Genomic DNA, 16,628 nt, shown 5'->3' on the forward strand with positions numbered 1-16,628 from the left:
GCAGATACTCTCGACAGCACGGTGACGTAGCACAGCATAACGGTCGATAATGTCAAGTCGCATACAGAGAGCCCAAAAAGCAATCACTTCTTTCTCCCAAATTATAATTTTATCGACAAAAACCTAGACATAGCCAAGTCGACAAAATCGACGAAAAACATTACTGGTAGCAAGGCGCGACGACGTCACATTCAACATGGCTTCACCCATGGCTTCCCCGTTTGCGACTTCCCCCTGTGCGCGTCGGCCGCCAACGCGACACGTTGGTATCGCCAGCTTTATCGGGAATATTTATCATATCTAACAGAGCCAGTTCCGAATGGGCGCAGACGTTATCGCCAAAGTCTACGATTACAGGCAGGAAAAAACTCTTTAGGAGGCAGGCGAGCGCCGTGAATCCGTGCGGCGTCTCTACACGCCAGCGCAACCATCCACTGCTTCATGCTGTTCAAGGGTTGCAGCTACTTCCGAGACTTCCAAGGCATGGCCACGCACTGCGATACCGTCGTCATTGATTGGAGATTGTTTTGACGCAGTGCGTCTAGTTTAAAATGTTGCTGTTCAAAGGTTGCAGCTCCATCCGGCACTTCCAAGGCACCGCCATACGCTGCGATACCGTCGTCAATTGGAATAATACAGCTCGAGGTAATAACGCTGCCCCGCTGGGCTAAACCGCAATCATCTTTTTTTTCCTCGAAACATTTATTTCAGCGTGAATGTTTGCGTTAAGCTGCGATGAAGCGACGCTGTTTCTAAGCGAGCGCCGAAGCCGTGCAAAATTTCGGTTGCGTTGCTCATCGACCAAGGCTCGTCTGTGTGTGTGTGTGCGTGTTTAGCTCTGCACCTAACACGGAGCAGCGTATTATTTTCCAGCCATATCGTTTACAAGGTTAGTGGGGGCGTCGTTACGAGTCTGCATAGAGGTTTGGGTGAGCGCCGGAGCTGTGCAACGCCTCACGCCCGTAACTCGCACTTTCCGTTTAATAAACAAGGAATTCTCACCGCACAGCAGCTGCTGAAGCGGTACTAACAAAATCTCGCGACACCGAAAGTGAAAATCAAATTGTATGAAATATGTAGTCGCATAACTTTGACTCAGACCAAGTTTGATTTCGACCAGACACGGTTGCATAACAGAAGCGACGTTGTACTGGCATTCCCTAGTCCACCGTCTCCGCCCACCGTGGCTAGAGCGTACCAGATAATGGTAGTGGAGCCAGCGCGTTCTCCCGCTGAGGCTTTTTGTTGAAAAGCTTCTGGCGCCACCGTCGCCTTCACGGCGCCGCGCGCCAACCGGATGGCCGCGTCGGAAACCCTACCGCAGCTCCGTGGAGCTTTGACAGGCGTTTTACTCTGCTGCATCTAGTGTTGATACTCGGCGGCAGAAACAGTGATTGTATTCACCACCTACATGTAGACAATAAAATGGAGAGAGACCGACGTAAATGATGCAAACGACGCAACGACGCTGCGTCGAGCAGACGACAGCTACCCCGCCCAGGAGCTTGCCTCATAGCGTCCTCGATCACCTTGCCCCGCGGTTGCCCCGAAACCAGAATGGTGCGCCTTGCACCGCCGTGGTGGCGCACTGCGGAGGGTCAACATCGAGGACAAAACTGCACCCATTGCAGGGTGCTTGCATGCAGCGCTACTTTGCCCCTGGCGCGCAAGACGCGCGCGAACACGCGCGCGCACATTTTGTTGTTTGCAGGTGCTGAGCATCTGCGGCAAGCGCTCGAACCTTGTCAAACTGCGTGCTCCGACATACCTGGTTGCAAGCAAACACCAATGGATCTTATAATTAATCCTGACGAGCCATTCCTGACGACCCTTTCAACGAACCTGTCCACTTTCGGCCGCTCTTCACCACATTGTTTTTGGAAGAGGTCGATAAGCATGCCGTCTTCGCTGTCAGACGAACTTGAAAAAAACTCATCGATTGCGGCAATTAGCAGCGCTTCCTTTCTCATTGCCGACATCTCCACTGGCCAACTCCGTCAACTCCGTTGCAACCGCAGCTATCGGGCCAGAGCATCCACGGTTGTGCAGTCGGCAGTGCGCGCGCGCGTCCCGCAGTGCTTGTTGGGATTGCACCCCGGCGCACCGCCGATTTTCTCGGTGCGAGACGGGGCAATGGAAAACCGCTCCAACAGGGTGCGCTTCCGGTGATCGAGGATGGTCGGTGCGCACCGGTGCGGTTGATCGAGGATGAAAGTGCGCACCAAGGCGCCCCGGTGCGCACCGGTGCGGGTGATCGAGGACGCTATCAGCAAACGGCAATGCCTCCTTTCAAATGGTCACTGCCGAAACAGGCAGAACTTCCGGATAAAGCGATGGCAGCGCCGCCGCAATTTCAGCGTTTTTCGCATCGCCCTCGGCGCTTGCCGGTGTCCGCTGGACCCACTCCCTGTCTTCGTAGTACATGACCTACTGGAACTCCAGACCTGCACAGATGACGCACATCTATGGGAGTCGCCTGCGCTTACTCTCGTTCAACCGTTGACCGTTAGTGACGCTTTCATGACCTGTTCGTCTGCTAGTATACGGTTGACTGGGGCTGCGTTGTAAATTAGAACGGCGGCTGTTGTGTTGTGACGAACTGCTTGCATGGTTGATTATTTTTGCGACTACAGTAACAGCGATGTCGCAAGGCTTTGATCGGTCACTTCGTTCCAATGTTGACTGCCTGAACCTGAAAAATGTCGGTGCGTGTAGTCCGCTGCTCTCTCAAATAGCGTTAAATAGCCGCCCCGATTGCATTTTCACGCAGTACTAAGCCGCACGTATCTTGCACATTAAGTAATATTGTTTCTTTAGTTCGTAAAGTACATACCAGTTTCACTGTATACATTGTAAATTTCGCTTTCGCGCTTTTTATAAACTGGAAACCGCCGTAACATTCAACGACAAAACGATAACCACTCATTTCAACTCTTAAATACCTTTCTCACACCGCTGCTCCTCCTCTAGTGTCCCTATTCAAACGCAAAACATTCGCAATTTTTGTTTTCATTTTATATTAATTCATTCATTCATTAACCACTAGTAAAAGCTCTTTGTGCCTGTCGAAATGGCAGCACGAACATTGGAAGAAATCGCAGAAGCAGACGACAACAGGTTATAACTAGCGCCACTCTGCCCGTACGTGTTATCCCTAGCGGCAAAACAATTGAACTAGACCAGGCGTGCTGGGCAAGGGACATCTGTGTGGGTCTGCAGTTTAGTAGGTCGTGTCTGGTATGTGGTGTCTGGTGCACTCTCGCCGTGGCGGCTGCCACTCGGTCATCTCCTCTCTCCTCCTCCTCCTATGCCGGCTCTCTTTCTCGCGGCTCCTCCCGGGCGCCGCCGGTGGCGACACCTCGGCGGGGTACAGCTAGCAGACGCTCCCAACGTTCGCCCCTTTGGCGCGCAGCGTACTGCGCGCCTCAATGATTTGGTTGTTGCGTTCATGACAGGAGATGTTCATAGATGAGCTATTCCAATAACTGGCGGTGTCCACGTTGCAATGCTTTATCGAAGCTCCTTCCACTGCGATCTTTTCGACTGCGGTGTCAACGGTGTAGGTGGTGTGCTCAAGCGAGCTAACGGAGTGTTTTTTTTTTCTCGGACGGCGCCTTTTTATCGGCTTCATTTGAACTTCGACGCCGCCCAGAGAAATTGGAACAACATAAGCTCTGTATATGGATATTTAACATTTACTTTTTTTTAAAACACAGGCGTGGTGTTTAGGCTCTATAAGAACCGATGGTGGTGTCCTACTTCCATAATCTGTCAAAGGCACGTTTGCTCGTACTACAAGAAGGCTTGATAATGCATCGGGCCTTAATTTCTTGATGCCGTAATTCCGAAGCATTTGGCTTTCAAATTGATCTTCGGTGAAGTGATCCTAAGATGAATAAGTTAAGATTTGGTGTGGCACAACTTCCTGAGAAATGATACAAGGCACGGAAGAAAATATATACGCCGTGACATTTCACAAATACTTTCGAAAATAAGAACTGTTTATATGTCAGCCCGCCCTGTGCGTGGCCATAACAATTTTTGCAACGTCGAACGTGTGCTGGAATGTATTTCTCTGCGGCTGAAAGCACGCTCCCGCAGGGCGCGCCGAGTCATTGCGCCTGACGCATGTATGGAACCACGTGTCACTGACGTCACGCTGGTTCTACTTAAACGGCTGCGGAAATAAAGACGGGGCTCTTTCCCCTTGCTGGCGTTTTGGACTACAGTCGCCTCCTGTCTTTCGTCGATCACGCACTGATAGCGGCGGCGCCGATACGACAGAACGTTGAAAGTGGCCTGGGTCATTGCGCGCCCCTTCGTTACACGTTTCTTGTACCAGGGGGCGGTACTCTGTTCACAGTTGCACAGTCCACCTAGTGTACTGTGCATTTCGGCCGCTGCTGATTAGATGCAGCTGTACGAGCGAGGAGGAGGCGAGCGGCCCTAGCCAACCAGCAGCGGCCGAAATGGAGTCCACTATATAGGTGGACTCTTACATGGGGGGGGGGGGGGGGGGGGCAAATCATTTGTCATTTCGATTCTCTCGTTTTAGCGAGGACATGATATGCTAGCATGCTACCGTAACTTTTCTTTAGATCCTAGTCCATAACTCTTTCTGCATCCAGGAAAACCCGTCATTCCCACCCCCTCGCTCTCTCCCCTTACGTTGCCAGGACAAACCTCTTTAAATTTTCTTTCTTTCCTCGAACTATAGAAGAATTGAACCTCATCCCTTTCCATCACCTGAACTCCCCTGAATAAATTTAGACTCATATTATTAGTATTTCCTAAGTAACATTGCTGTTTCGTGCTATATTGTTTCATTTCTTAAGTTTCATATTTTGCAAGTCTGCCTTTTGTACGCGTATTCTTTATTTGTTACATTGCCCCTCCTGCTTGGGCTACACGGCCTGCAGTATTATGTAAATAAACTAAATAAATAAAAATAAGTAAACGTCTGCTGGTCCATAGGCCAAAAGGCCGAGAAGCTACTACAACTCGATCTTAGCCAAAAGGCCGGGAAGCTACTACAACTTGATCTTAGACAAACGGCCGAGAAGCTACTACACCTTGATCTTAGCCAAAAGGCCGAGAAGCTACTACAACATGATCTTAGCCAAAAGGCCGAGAAGCTACTACACCTTGATCTTAGCCAAAAGGCCGAGAAGCTACTACACCTTGATCTTAGCCAAAAGGCCGAGAAGCTACTACAACTTGATCTTAGCCAAAAGGCCGAGAAGCTACTACACCTTGATCTTAGCCAAAAGGCCGAGAAGCTACTACAACTTGATCTTAGCCAAAAGGCCGAGAAGCTACTACACCTTGATCTTAGCCAAAAGGCCGGGAAGCTACTACAACTTGATCTTAGCCAAAAGGCCGAGAAGCTACTACACCTTGATCTTAGCCAAAAGGCCGAGAAGCTACTACAACTTGATCTTAGCCAAAAGGCCGAGAAGCTACTACACCTTGATCTTAGCCAAAAGGCCGAGAAGCTACTACACCTTGATCTTAGCCAAAAGGCCGAGAAGCTACTACAACTTGATCTTAGCCAAAAGGCCGAGAAGCTACTACACCTTGATCTTAGCCAAAAGGCCGAGAAGCTACTACACCTTGATCTTAGCCAAAAGGCCGAGAAGCTACTACACCTTGATCTTAGCCAAAAGGCCGAGAAGCTACTACAACTTGATCTTAGCCAAAAGGCCGAGAAGCTACTACACCTTGATCTTAGCCAAAAGGCCGAGAAGCTACTACACCTTGATCTTAGCCAAAAGGCCGAGAAGCTACTACAACTTGATCTTAGCCAAAAGGCCGAGAAGCTACTACACTTTGATCTTAGCCAAAAGGCCGGGAAGCTACTACAACTTGATCTTAGCCAAAAGGCCGAGAAGCTACTACACCTTGATCTTAGCCAAAAGGCCGAGAAGCTACTACACCTTGATCTTAGCCAAAAGGCCGAGAAGCTACTACACCTTGATCTTAGCCAAAAGGCCGAGAAGCTACTACAACTTGATCTTAGCCAAAAGGCCGAGAAGCTACTACACCTTGATCTTAGCCAAAAGGCCGAGAAGCTACTACACCTTGATCTTAGCCAAAAGGCCGAGAAGCTACTACACCTTGATCTTAGCCAAAAGGCCGAGAAGCTACTACACCTTGATCTTAGCCAAAAGGCCGAGAAGCTACTACAACTTGATCTTAGCCAAAAGGCCGAGAAGCTACTACACCTTGATCTTAGCCAAAAGGCCGAGAAGCTTGATCTTAGCCAAAAGGCCGAGAAGCTACTACACCTTGATCTTAGCCAAAAGGCCGAGAAGCTACTACAACTTGATCTTAGCCAAAAGGCCGAGAAGCTACTACACCTTGATCTTAGCCAAAAGGCCGGGAAGCTACTACAACTTGATCTTAGCCAAAAGGCCGAGAAGCTACTACACCTTGATCTTAGCCAAAAGGCCGAGAAGCTACTACAACATGATCTTAGCCAAAAGGCCGAGAAGCTACTACACCTTGATCTTAGCCAAAAGGCCGAGAAGCTACTACACCTTGATCTTAGCCAAAAGGCCGAGAAGCTACTACACCTTGATCTTAGCCAAAAGGCCGAGAAGCTACTACAACTTGATCTTAGCCAAAAGGCCGAGAAGCTACTACACCTTGATCTTAGCCAAAAGGCCGAGAAGCTACTACATCTTGATCTTAGCCAAAAGGCCGAGAAGCTACTACAACTTGATCTTAGCCAGAAGGCCGAGAAATTCTCGTAGCGCAGCAGCCGCCGAAGCGGTTTGAGACCGAAAGGGGAAATGCAAATTGCAGCGAAATATATGACAGTCGCATAAACGTTCATTTAGAGGAAATTTGATTTAGACCAGACACGGTGTAGCATAACGGAAGCGACCGTGTGGAGGTATTCCACGGGTCCACCGTTTCCGGTCGCCGTGGCGGCTGCCACTATAGGTTGCGCCACAACCACTCGAGCAGACATGTCGCGAGAGGGGCGGAAGGGATGCAATGACGGTGGCTTGGGCTTGTTGAGGCCGCCGTAAATTGCGCGCGGTGTCGGACTTTCCGCGCGAGATAGCGAGACCGGTCCACCCAAGAAAAACTGTTCCACGGAGTACTCGATGTTCGCGTTCGCTTCTGCAACATTAAGGGAGGAGTGGACGGGTTGCCGATGAAACGTGTGACACACTTTTCTCTTTAACTTTTTCGCAAAAGGGAGTGGCCACGGAACATCATGTTGAAATCCTTCGTCCTTTGATTTAACGCTCACGATATAGTCCCTTTCGCTGTTCACAAACGTAGGCCCTGGACGGCTTCCGGTTTTGCTCGCTGACGTATCCCACTATATTGAAGCGAGCAAGACGGGCGTTCGCGGCGAAATACTGAGTTGCAGGAGCGCGTTAAAATCTGAGCCCGCATATTTTCAGCGCTGTTCCTCTGTAAATATCGACAATTTTACAAGTCGAGGTCACCGTAAGGTATACGAAGAATTTCATGTATTATCATTGAGGCTGTAGTGCGCATGTATTTTATCTCAAAACTTAAAAAAAAAATAGACTTTCGGCACAGAGAAACAGCCTAAAAACGCGCTTTGTGTTCCGGTTCAGTAGACTGATAAGGCCCGTGAATGAATGTTTCTTGGGGCCGCACTCTCGCTGCTGTTGTCGTCACATATGGTCACCTTAGGTGAGAAATCACAATGTCCATGTAGCTAATTAACAAGATTGACTAATTAAGTTTCTCATTTTCTAGCTTCAACGCATATATGCTGCAAGTTCGTAATTGAAGCCGACCAAGTCTAGCGACACTTTCGAAATAACCGGCCTTTTAAGCGCGCTACAAATACGCGGGAGTTGCGGCTAACAGTTTCCGAAACCCATGCGTCGTACAGTTCGAATGGATGTTAAGTGTAACGCTAATTTTTTACCATAACTCGGAGGCGGATACGAGGATCGAAAACGGCCCTTGTCTCAAGATTTCTGCTGCACATGCATGCCTTCTTCACAACTGGACGGCTTGAATTTCGCAACTGGAACGCGTTTGCCTAAGTGAATAAATAAGGAGTTAGTGGGTGGACATTTGTATTTAGCAGCCTGGATACTGCGATTTGTCGCGCAAGAAGCGTCTGCCTTTTCAGGTAATGCACCTAAAAAGGCCGAATTTAACGATACGATAACACAATTGGCTGGCAACGCGTGGCAGTGCGTTCAGCAGGGAATGAGCGGACGCTCGGGCAGCGTTGATAGAGAGAGAGTCCTTTGTGTCACGGCTCTGAAGTGGCACGACAAAGTCGTAAAACTCGCGGGTACCGACATCAGGCGAGGCGTCCGAGTCCACGAACTGGGCCGGTAATCCCGCCGGACGAATGAATGCGCGGCGAGCGTTCGACGAGCTCGTCCTTCCACGCGCACGTAGCCGCCGTCGGACGCGGGCTGCGCTGAGCGATGCGCAACTCCGTCACCAACGCCGTCATTTCCCCGGAGACGCGAGCCCGGAGCGCTCGCTCCAACGCACTGCACTGATGACGCCACTGCTCCTTCAACCCATCCCAGTTATCTGGATCGGCTCCGACAAGCGACGCCCTAACAGCCCGCAGTAATCCAGTTTTGGAGTCGAGGTCGTGTAGGACGCGACAGTCGAGACGCCATGGGCTCCGAGCTGACTGTGTTCCTTAGGGTAGTTCGAAGGGGCGGTAACCAATTACGTATATACTGGTGAAGGTTGGAATGAACGTACTTCAGCGACAGGGACGTCGCTTGTAAGACATCGCGGGAAATAGGCTCTGTCTAACCTACTCGACGATGCCCCGCGTCGCCATGTCCAAACCTACGTACTACCGTGAAGCAGTTCGTACGCATCAAGAAGCGCAAACTGCTGCACCAGACGACCTAACTCCCTAGTGTTGCCGTTTGGTCTGCCCCTGAACATCTGCATCCGAATCGAGTACACAATTGAAGTCTGCCCAACACAATTGCCTGCCCAACGCCCAACGAAAGCCCAGTGCTTTCTCTTCAATGTACCGGTTTCGACGCCGGTTGACACCATCATCGACTCCATCGAAGAAGTCGTAGGTGCCGGAGGGTTGCAGTATCTGCAACATCACGGCGGCAACAAGTTCTTGGCAGCTGTCCGCTCCGCGGCTCAGGCAGCCAAGATGGCGGCAAAAGGTTCCCTGCTGCTCGCCAACAAGGTCGTACCGCTGGAACGCATGGGCACTCCAGTGGTTTATGTGACGGTCTGCCGTCTTCCACCCTGTGTCAGTGACGACGCACTGATTGCTGCACTTGCACCATATGGGAAGTGCCGAGGCATTTCCGACGTCGTTTTCAAGGACAGGACGGACATCAGCAATGGCAGCCGACTGGTCAAGCTCGAGATGGTAAAACCTCCACCGAATTTCATCATGGTGACTGGCTTTCGGTTAATGCTGGAATACAAAGGAATGAAGAGAGTGTGCTCCAAGTGCGGAGCAGAAGGTCATTTTGGGGCCACCTGCACATCAGCTCGATGCGCCCGATGTGCCATTTTCGGCCATGCGACTGCAACGTGCAACGCGCCATGCAGACGTTGTAATGGCGAGCACGCCACTGTTGACTGTGTGTTGCCACGTTCGTATGCTGCTGCAGTGACACCAGTGACGCCCGCCCAGCCAGGACTGGGCGAGGATGGATGGATGGATAAAACTTTATTGAATCTATTTGAATGTGGTTGGGCTCCTAGACGTCCGGGAGCCCCCTGGCCGACATCTCTAGGCAAGCGCGGTCCACCAGCCAGAGCTGGTCATCCGAGCAAGTGGCCCGAAGAGCGGCCTCCCACGAGGAAAAGGAAGGGTTGGGAATAGGCTCTACCGCCATGGGCGTGGGGCAGCTCCACAGACAGTGGTAAAGATCTGCCCGGGGCGCTCGGCAGGTGGTACATTGTGGATTATGGAGACCAGGGTGAAATAAATGTGCCAGATAGGGAGAAATAAATGCTTTGGTCTGGAGCTGGCGCCAGATTGAACTCTGATGAGCGGTAAGGGAATGGTGAGGGGGAGGTAAATCTCGTCTGCCATCCCTGTAATACGTGGTAATCTGGTGGTAGGTGCAGATCCCCTCTCCTGGCTTTTCCATGGGGTTGGGTGAGTGGTCGTCCAGGGTCCGGAGGGAAAGACCTCGGACATGCGCATTAACGCGCTCGTTCCCGGGGACACGCTCATGCCCAGGTACCCACGTGATAGTCACCTGGTGAGCGAAGGAATGTTTTGCAAAATGTGTGTGACTGTCTTAGGTGCTACGCCTTGAAGGAAGTAACGGTATGCACTTTGGGAATCGGTGCAGATTTCTGTAATGGCAGAATCCCCAGCCGCATGCGCCATTGCTAGGGCTAATGCGACCCCCTCAGCCACATCGGTGCGCGCTGTTTTAATCGAGGCAGAGATGTTAATGCGTCCGTCCTCCGTCATGGCAGCGGCCGTGGCCGTTCCTCTGAGCGGACCGACCGCGGCGTCGACATAAAGGACGTCTTCGCGATCTTGGTAACGTCGGGTGTAGTAGTCAGCCCGCGCCTTACGTCGACCCGGATAGCGGTGCGAATTCATGTTTCGTGGCAACGGTTTGAGTTGCATGTTAGCTGTGAGTCTTACAGGAATGGGGAACCACGGCTCTTCCATCGGGATCGTGCCGCTTGGCTCACACCCCAGAGTTCGGAGTAGGTTTCGCCCAGTGGGTGTTCGGGTGAGGCGTAGAAGCTGATTACTCCTCTGTGCCTCTATGATTTCCTGGACGGTATTATAGAGACCAGTCTGTAGGAGGCGGGTAGTGCTAGCGCGCATCGGCAGCCTCAGTGCGGTCTTAACCGCCCGTCTGATTAGACGATTAGCCTGATCCATTTGTTTCTGAGTGAGGTGGTGATACGGGAGGTGGTAGGCAAGGCGGCTGACCACTAAAGCTTCAATCATTTGCATGGTGTCCTTTTCAGACAGGCCGTGATTGCGTGACGCAATCCGGCGAACCAGTCCTGAGATTTGTTTTATTTGTTTATCGAGGAGGTTCAGTGTAAAACCCGCATCTAGGTTAGATTGGATGTGCAGACCAAGGATCCTGATTCTATGTACCTTAGGCACTTGTTGACCGTGTATGAACAGATGTATGCCTGGGTCGCCTTTGTGGGGTTTAATAGTGAGCAATTCGGACTTTTCTGGCGAGCAGAAGAGCCCCATTATGCGAACATGCCGTTCGATAACGTTGATAGCTGTTTGTAGGACATCTTGGGCCTCCCCAATAGAGCCTGAATACTTCTGAAGAGGCAGCACAGACGCAAGCCACAGATCAACCAGGAAAAGAACGTGCCCCAGAGGCGTCGACGCCGGCGTCCCCCGATGCCAGCGACGCTGCGTCTTCTCCCTCTACTGACGAAGAGAGCAACGAGACGCCACCTGCCACAATGGCGTCGTCTGCCACGGAAGACGATGAAGAGCCTACGTTAGACGCCCAGTCTACGCTATCACAGCGGGAACGGCTCCTTGCATGTGCTCCAACACCGAACGCTAGCGGGAACGCGGCTGGACGCCATCGCGGCCTCCCCGAAGTCTCGGCCGGTCCGTCGAGGATCACACCGGTTGGCAAGACAACGACCGCGCTTGCGAGTGGTACTAGTACAGCGGTGAATGAGAGACGCACGCGCTCGCAAATAGTGTCTGAAGAAGCCAAGAGAGTGCTCTCTTCAGAGAGCTCTACGTCATCAGAACCAATGGCGACACCCTCCAAGAAATGCAAGAAAATGCCACGAGACACCATTACCATGGACGTTGTCTCCGATTCGGAGACGTACTAACAATGGCGCCTTACACTGCATCTGCTGCCCGTAAGGGCTTCTTTTCCTTTACTCCCCGCTACGAAGCTCAGGCAGCGTTGACGGAACGGTGTTTGGCGCAGACATCGCGTTCCCGTCCCTGTGCGAGCGTCTGCAACCTCGGTATTTTAGTAATCAGCTTGCTTCCGGCTAACTTGTGTGAAGAACGTGAACAGTGCCCGTTTCGCTTTCGCCGCTGTGATACTCCTAAGTCATTGCTGACTTTGCCGTGTTTTGGCTGTTGCACTGATGTACGACGCCGATTCAGTTCGCAACTAGCTTGTGGTAAGCCATTTGTCTTAGTCTATTTCTGTACGCAACCAACTCACCATGTATTTGCACATAATGACACTTAACGCACAAGGATTTCGTAGCATAGATAAGCAGAGGGAAGTAATCCATTTCGCTCGCGAGAAAAAAGTCGACCTCCTGTTTCTTCAGGAGTGTAACTTGAGAAACAAGCAGGAAGTTAAAAGATTTTGCGATGAATTTTCTGTTAAAGCTTATTTTTCATATAGCCCCGGGAGATGTCGCGGTGTAGGAGTGGTGGTTTTTCGTAGGGTGCTTCTACATGGAAGTCACCGCCTTTTTGACTTGGAAGGTCGTGTAATAGCTTTTGATTTTTTCTGGGGTGAGAGGAAAGTTCGGGCATTGAATGTCTATGGACCCGCCGTATGGTCAGACCGCAATGACTTCTTTGCGAGACTCTCCCCTTTTTTGTTAGACAACCACCCATTCTCTATCGTTGGCGATTTTAACTGTGTGCTCGACCCCATGCACGACTCACGAGGGCCACGACAATACGCTTCCAATGCGCACGCAACTGAATTATCTCGTATAGCGAAAGAATACAATTTATCGGATGCCTGGGTCCATATGCATGGCGGAAGCTTTGGCGCCACATGGCAGCAAAGGCAATCACAATGTCGTCTAGATCGAATGTATTTCCCCCCTGAATTAACAACGCAAATTGTCCAGTGCAGCATCCTCGATCTCCCCGCGGACGCCGGGCACATTTCAGATCATCGCCCTTTCGCTGTCATATTGAACCTCGAGGGAAGGCCAGGTGAACGCACTGACATGTGGAGACTAGACATTGCTTCTTTGCGTGACCAGGCGACTCTAACCGAACTAAAAGCGTCAGTAGCTACAGCAGTTTGCGATTATGAATGCACTATCGAAGCGTGGGATACTTTAAAGGAAAGGTGGAGGTCAGTATGCATAGCAGCTAGCAGGAAAAGAAAAAGGAAAGAGACCGAGCAGCTTTGTGAGTGCCTGAGAAGGATAAGAATAGTACGAGACGGTACCTCCCAAACACAGTTAATCCGCGAATACCTATAGATCTTCAGCGTGAACGCTACCATAGACTTATGAGCTGGTACTCTCGCACCTCTGCAAAGGCGTGGATGACCAACAGGCCAATTTCCGACCCTGAGGTACTGCGGCTGGCTCGTGCGTCCAGCAGGAGGCAGAATGGCAGCTCTTTCATTGAAAGAGTTATTATAGAAGATGGCACAGAGAGTGGTGCGAGGCGAGATATCGAAAGAATTTTTCGGAACTGGTTCTCAGACGCATTTTCATCGGAAAAGATTTATATTGCAGAGCTATTGAGTGAAGAAATTTTAGACTTTTGCGTTAACCTACCTCAAGTAGAAGATACAGAAGGCCAGAATTTATTGTCTCCAACAAATCTGCAAGAAGTTTTTGGTGTTATACGATCTATGAACAGCGGATCAACGCCCGGTCCAGATGGCTTACCAGTCGAATTTTACCGATCTTGCTGGGAGGAAGTTGGCACTGCCTTAGTGTCGCTCCTTAACGGCATTCTTGCACGGGAAGGTATTCCTAAATCGTTTAATCGGGGTCGCGTAATGCTCTTGCCAAAGCCAGACTCCAACCTTGCAGAACCCTCATCCTGGAGGCCTATAACGCTGCTCAACAAAGACTATAAAATATTGACAACCCTTCTTGTAAACCGCATGAAGATATTATTGCCGAAAATAGTCAGTGTACATCAAACATGTTCCGTGCCGGGTCGGAGTATATTTTCGTCTCTCAACTTAACACGTGATATCATACAATACACAACAGCGCGTGAAGCTTCAGGAGTATTAGTACGCTTGGACCAAGCCAAAGCGTTCGACCGCTTAGAACACCAGTACTTATTTGCGGTTTTGCGATGCTATAACTTCCCTGAAGAGTTTGTAGACATCCTGCGGATGTTGTATTCGCGAACAACAGCTGAGCTACTGCTTAACAGCATTTTAACACCTAGATTTGATGTGACAAGGGGAGTGCGGCAGGGTTGTCCTTTGTCACCCATATTGTTTGTGCTTGCGATTGACCCGTTGTTGAGGCGGTTTAGCGAGAGCCCGCTCATAAGAGGTCTTCCTATGTCGGGATCCGGGTGCATAAAAGTATCTGCGTATGCGGATGACATCACTTTGTTTTTACGGGATGGGGACAGTCTTGTAGAGGTACTTCGTATTTATAATCAATATGCTTCAGTGTCAGGGGGCAAAATAAATATGAGAAAATGTGAAGCATTAAATTTAGGTCGCGGCGAAATAACGCTACCAGGGGACATTAAACAGACCGAGCATATGCAAATACTAGGTATCAAATTTTGTACAAGTGGTGTTTCACCTCACACGTGGCGAGAAATTGTCAGCTCCATTAAAGAACAGTCAGAAGCAGTGACTGCGTCGCCACTGCCGCTGGCAGAAAGGGCTTTCTTCATTAAGAACGTATTGTGCAGTAAACTATGGTTTGCTGCAAGGGTAGCTCTCCCGCCGTCACCAACAGTTCGAGTAGTAAACTCACTTATTTTCTCATGGTTCTGGCTAAACAAGTCGCAATACGTAGCGCAGCAATTTTTGCGTCTGCCAAAATCCAGCGGAGGATGGAGCTTGCCGTGCATAGTTACATTCGGTAGGCTGTTGTGCACTAAGTGTACATGTGATCTACTTGATGATGATGAGTACCCTGGTAGGCCACTGCTCCTTTATTGGCTGGGCCATTACCGTCGAACGCTTATGCCGCAGAGTACAAGCAACTTGCTTCCGACGGCAGTAACGCCAGCACCGCAGTATGCGGCGGCTGCGCGCTTGCAAAGCCAGCTTGTACAACTAAGAATTACAAAGTGGCGTGCGACACCAGTTTCCAGGCTTTGTGAAATGTTGTGTGAGACAGCTGTACCTCCACGGACAGCTACTACACAAACATGGACAGCTGTGCTTTCACCTGATTTGCCCTCTCAAGTGAAGGACTTTCATTGGCAATATCAGTGGGGCATTCTACCTACAAAAGACAGGCTTGAACGCTGGCATATGGTAGCGAATGATAAATGCATATATTGCGCACAAACAGAGACCAACGCGCATGTAGTAAAGGACTGCGTTGTAGCACGCACCTTCTGGAAGCTAGTTGCAAGAATGTTCGGAATATCCATCGTGCGGCCACCACAGCGCCGAGATCGGTTTGCGAGTCTCGTCTACTACAGCGCTAGCTACATTTTGTGGTGCTTCCGTAACATCGCAGAACGATCTCGACAGACAAATAGAGCAATGTACCCCAGAATGCGGAAACTACGGGTGTTAATATGGGGTCATCTTGAAGAACAGTTGTTCAAACTCGGTGAAGTCGAGTTTCTTCGCCGCTGGTCTACGCGGTACATAACCGTCTCCCGAGGCAAAGTCTTTCTACAGCCAGAATAATGCTCAATTCGGTTGCCCGAGTTCAGACTGTGTCTGTATGTGCCCCGAGTACCTTTCATAAATTCGAGGCCGACAATAATGCTTTTGCGTGGATGCGGTAATGAGATTTGTTGTTGTTGTTGTGTGTGGCAAAGCCAGTGTCAAGAAGACACCATTTATTATTTCATTTGTTAATCTTTTTTGTTTACATCAAGTATGATGTATTACATGTGATGTACCTCATATTGTACTTTTCGTTCCTACCACAGCTGTAAGTGTGCCTACGGGTGAATAAATTTCCTTGTCAATTCTTTAGCGTAACTCGGAGGCGGATACGAGGATCGAAAACGGCCCTTGTCTCAAGATTTCTGCTGCACATGCATGCCTTCTTCACAACTGGACGGCTTGAATTTCGCAACTGGGACGCGTTTGGCTAAGTGAATAAATAAAAAGTTAGTGGGTGGACATTTGTATTTAGCAGCCTGGATACCGCGATTTGTCGCGCAAGAAGCGTCTGCCTTTTCAGGTAATGCACCTAAAAAGGCCGAATTTAACGATACGATAACACAATTGGCTGGCAACGCGTGGCAGTGCGTTCAGCAGGGAATGAGCGGACGCTCGGGCAGCGTTGATAGAGAGAGAGTCCTTTGTGTCACGGCTCTGAAGTGGCGCGACAAAGTCGTAAAACTCGCGGGTACCGACATTAGGCGAGGCGTCCGAGTCCGCGGAGTGGGCCGGTAATCCCGCCGGACGAATGAATGCGCGGCGAGCGTTCGACGAGCTCGTCCTTCCACGCGCACGTAGCGGCCGTCGGACGCGGGCTGCGCTGAGCGATGCGCAACTTCGTCACCAACGCCGCCATTTACCTGGACACGCGAGCCCTGGGTGCTCGGCCCGACGCAGTGCAGCGATGACGCCACTACTCTTTTAACGCGATAGCGTTAAGGAGCTCGTGTCGCAGAAAAGCCGGTGTCGTCGGCGTCGGTGTCGGCGTCCGCGGCGTTGGCCGTGAGCGATAAATCACGGCAGGCACTTCATAAATAAAAAGCAACTTCCAAGATGGGCTGTGTGGGAATCGAACCAGGGTCTCCGGAGTGTGAGACGGAG

General features: G+C 50.5%; 1 pseudogene; it reads right to left on the bottom strand.

Annotated features, from left to right (window-relative positions):
• Positions 1–4,929: 4,929 nt before the first annotated feature.
• LOC142589134 (U2 spliceosomal RNA) lies at positions 4,930–5,103 on the bottom strand (annotated as a pseudogene).
• Between the last annotated feature and the right edge of the window lie 11,525 nt (positions 5,104–16,628).

The sequence above is a fragment of the Dermacentor variabilis genome, chromosome 7 (assembly GCF_050947875.1).
Source record: "Dermacentor variabilis isolate Ectoservices chromosome 7, ASM5094787v1, whole genome shotgun sequence".
NCBI lineage: Eukaryota > Metazoa > Arthropoda > Arachnida > Ixodida > Ixodidae > Dermacentor > Dermacentor variabilis.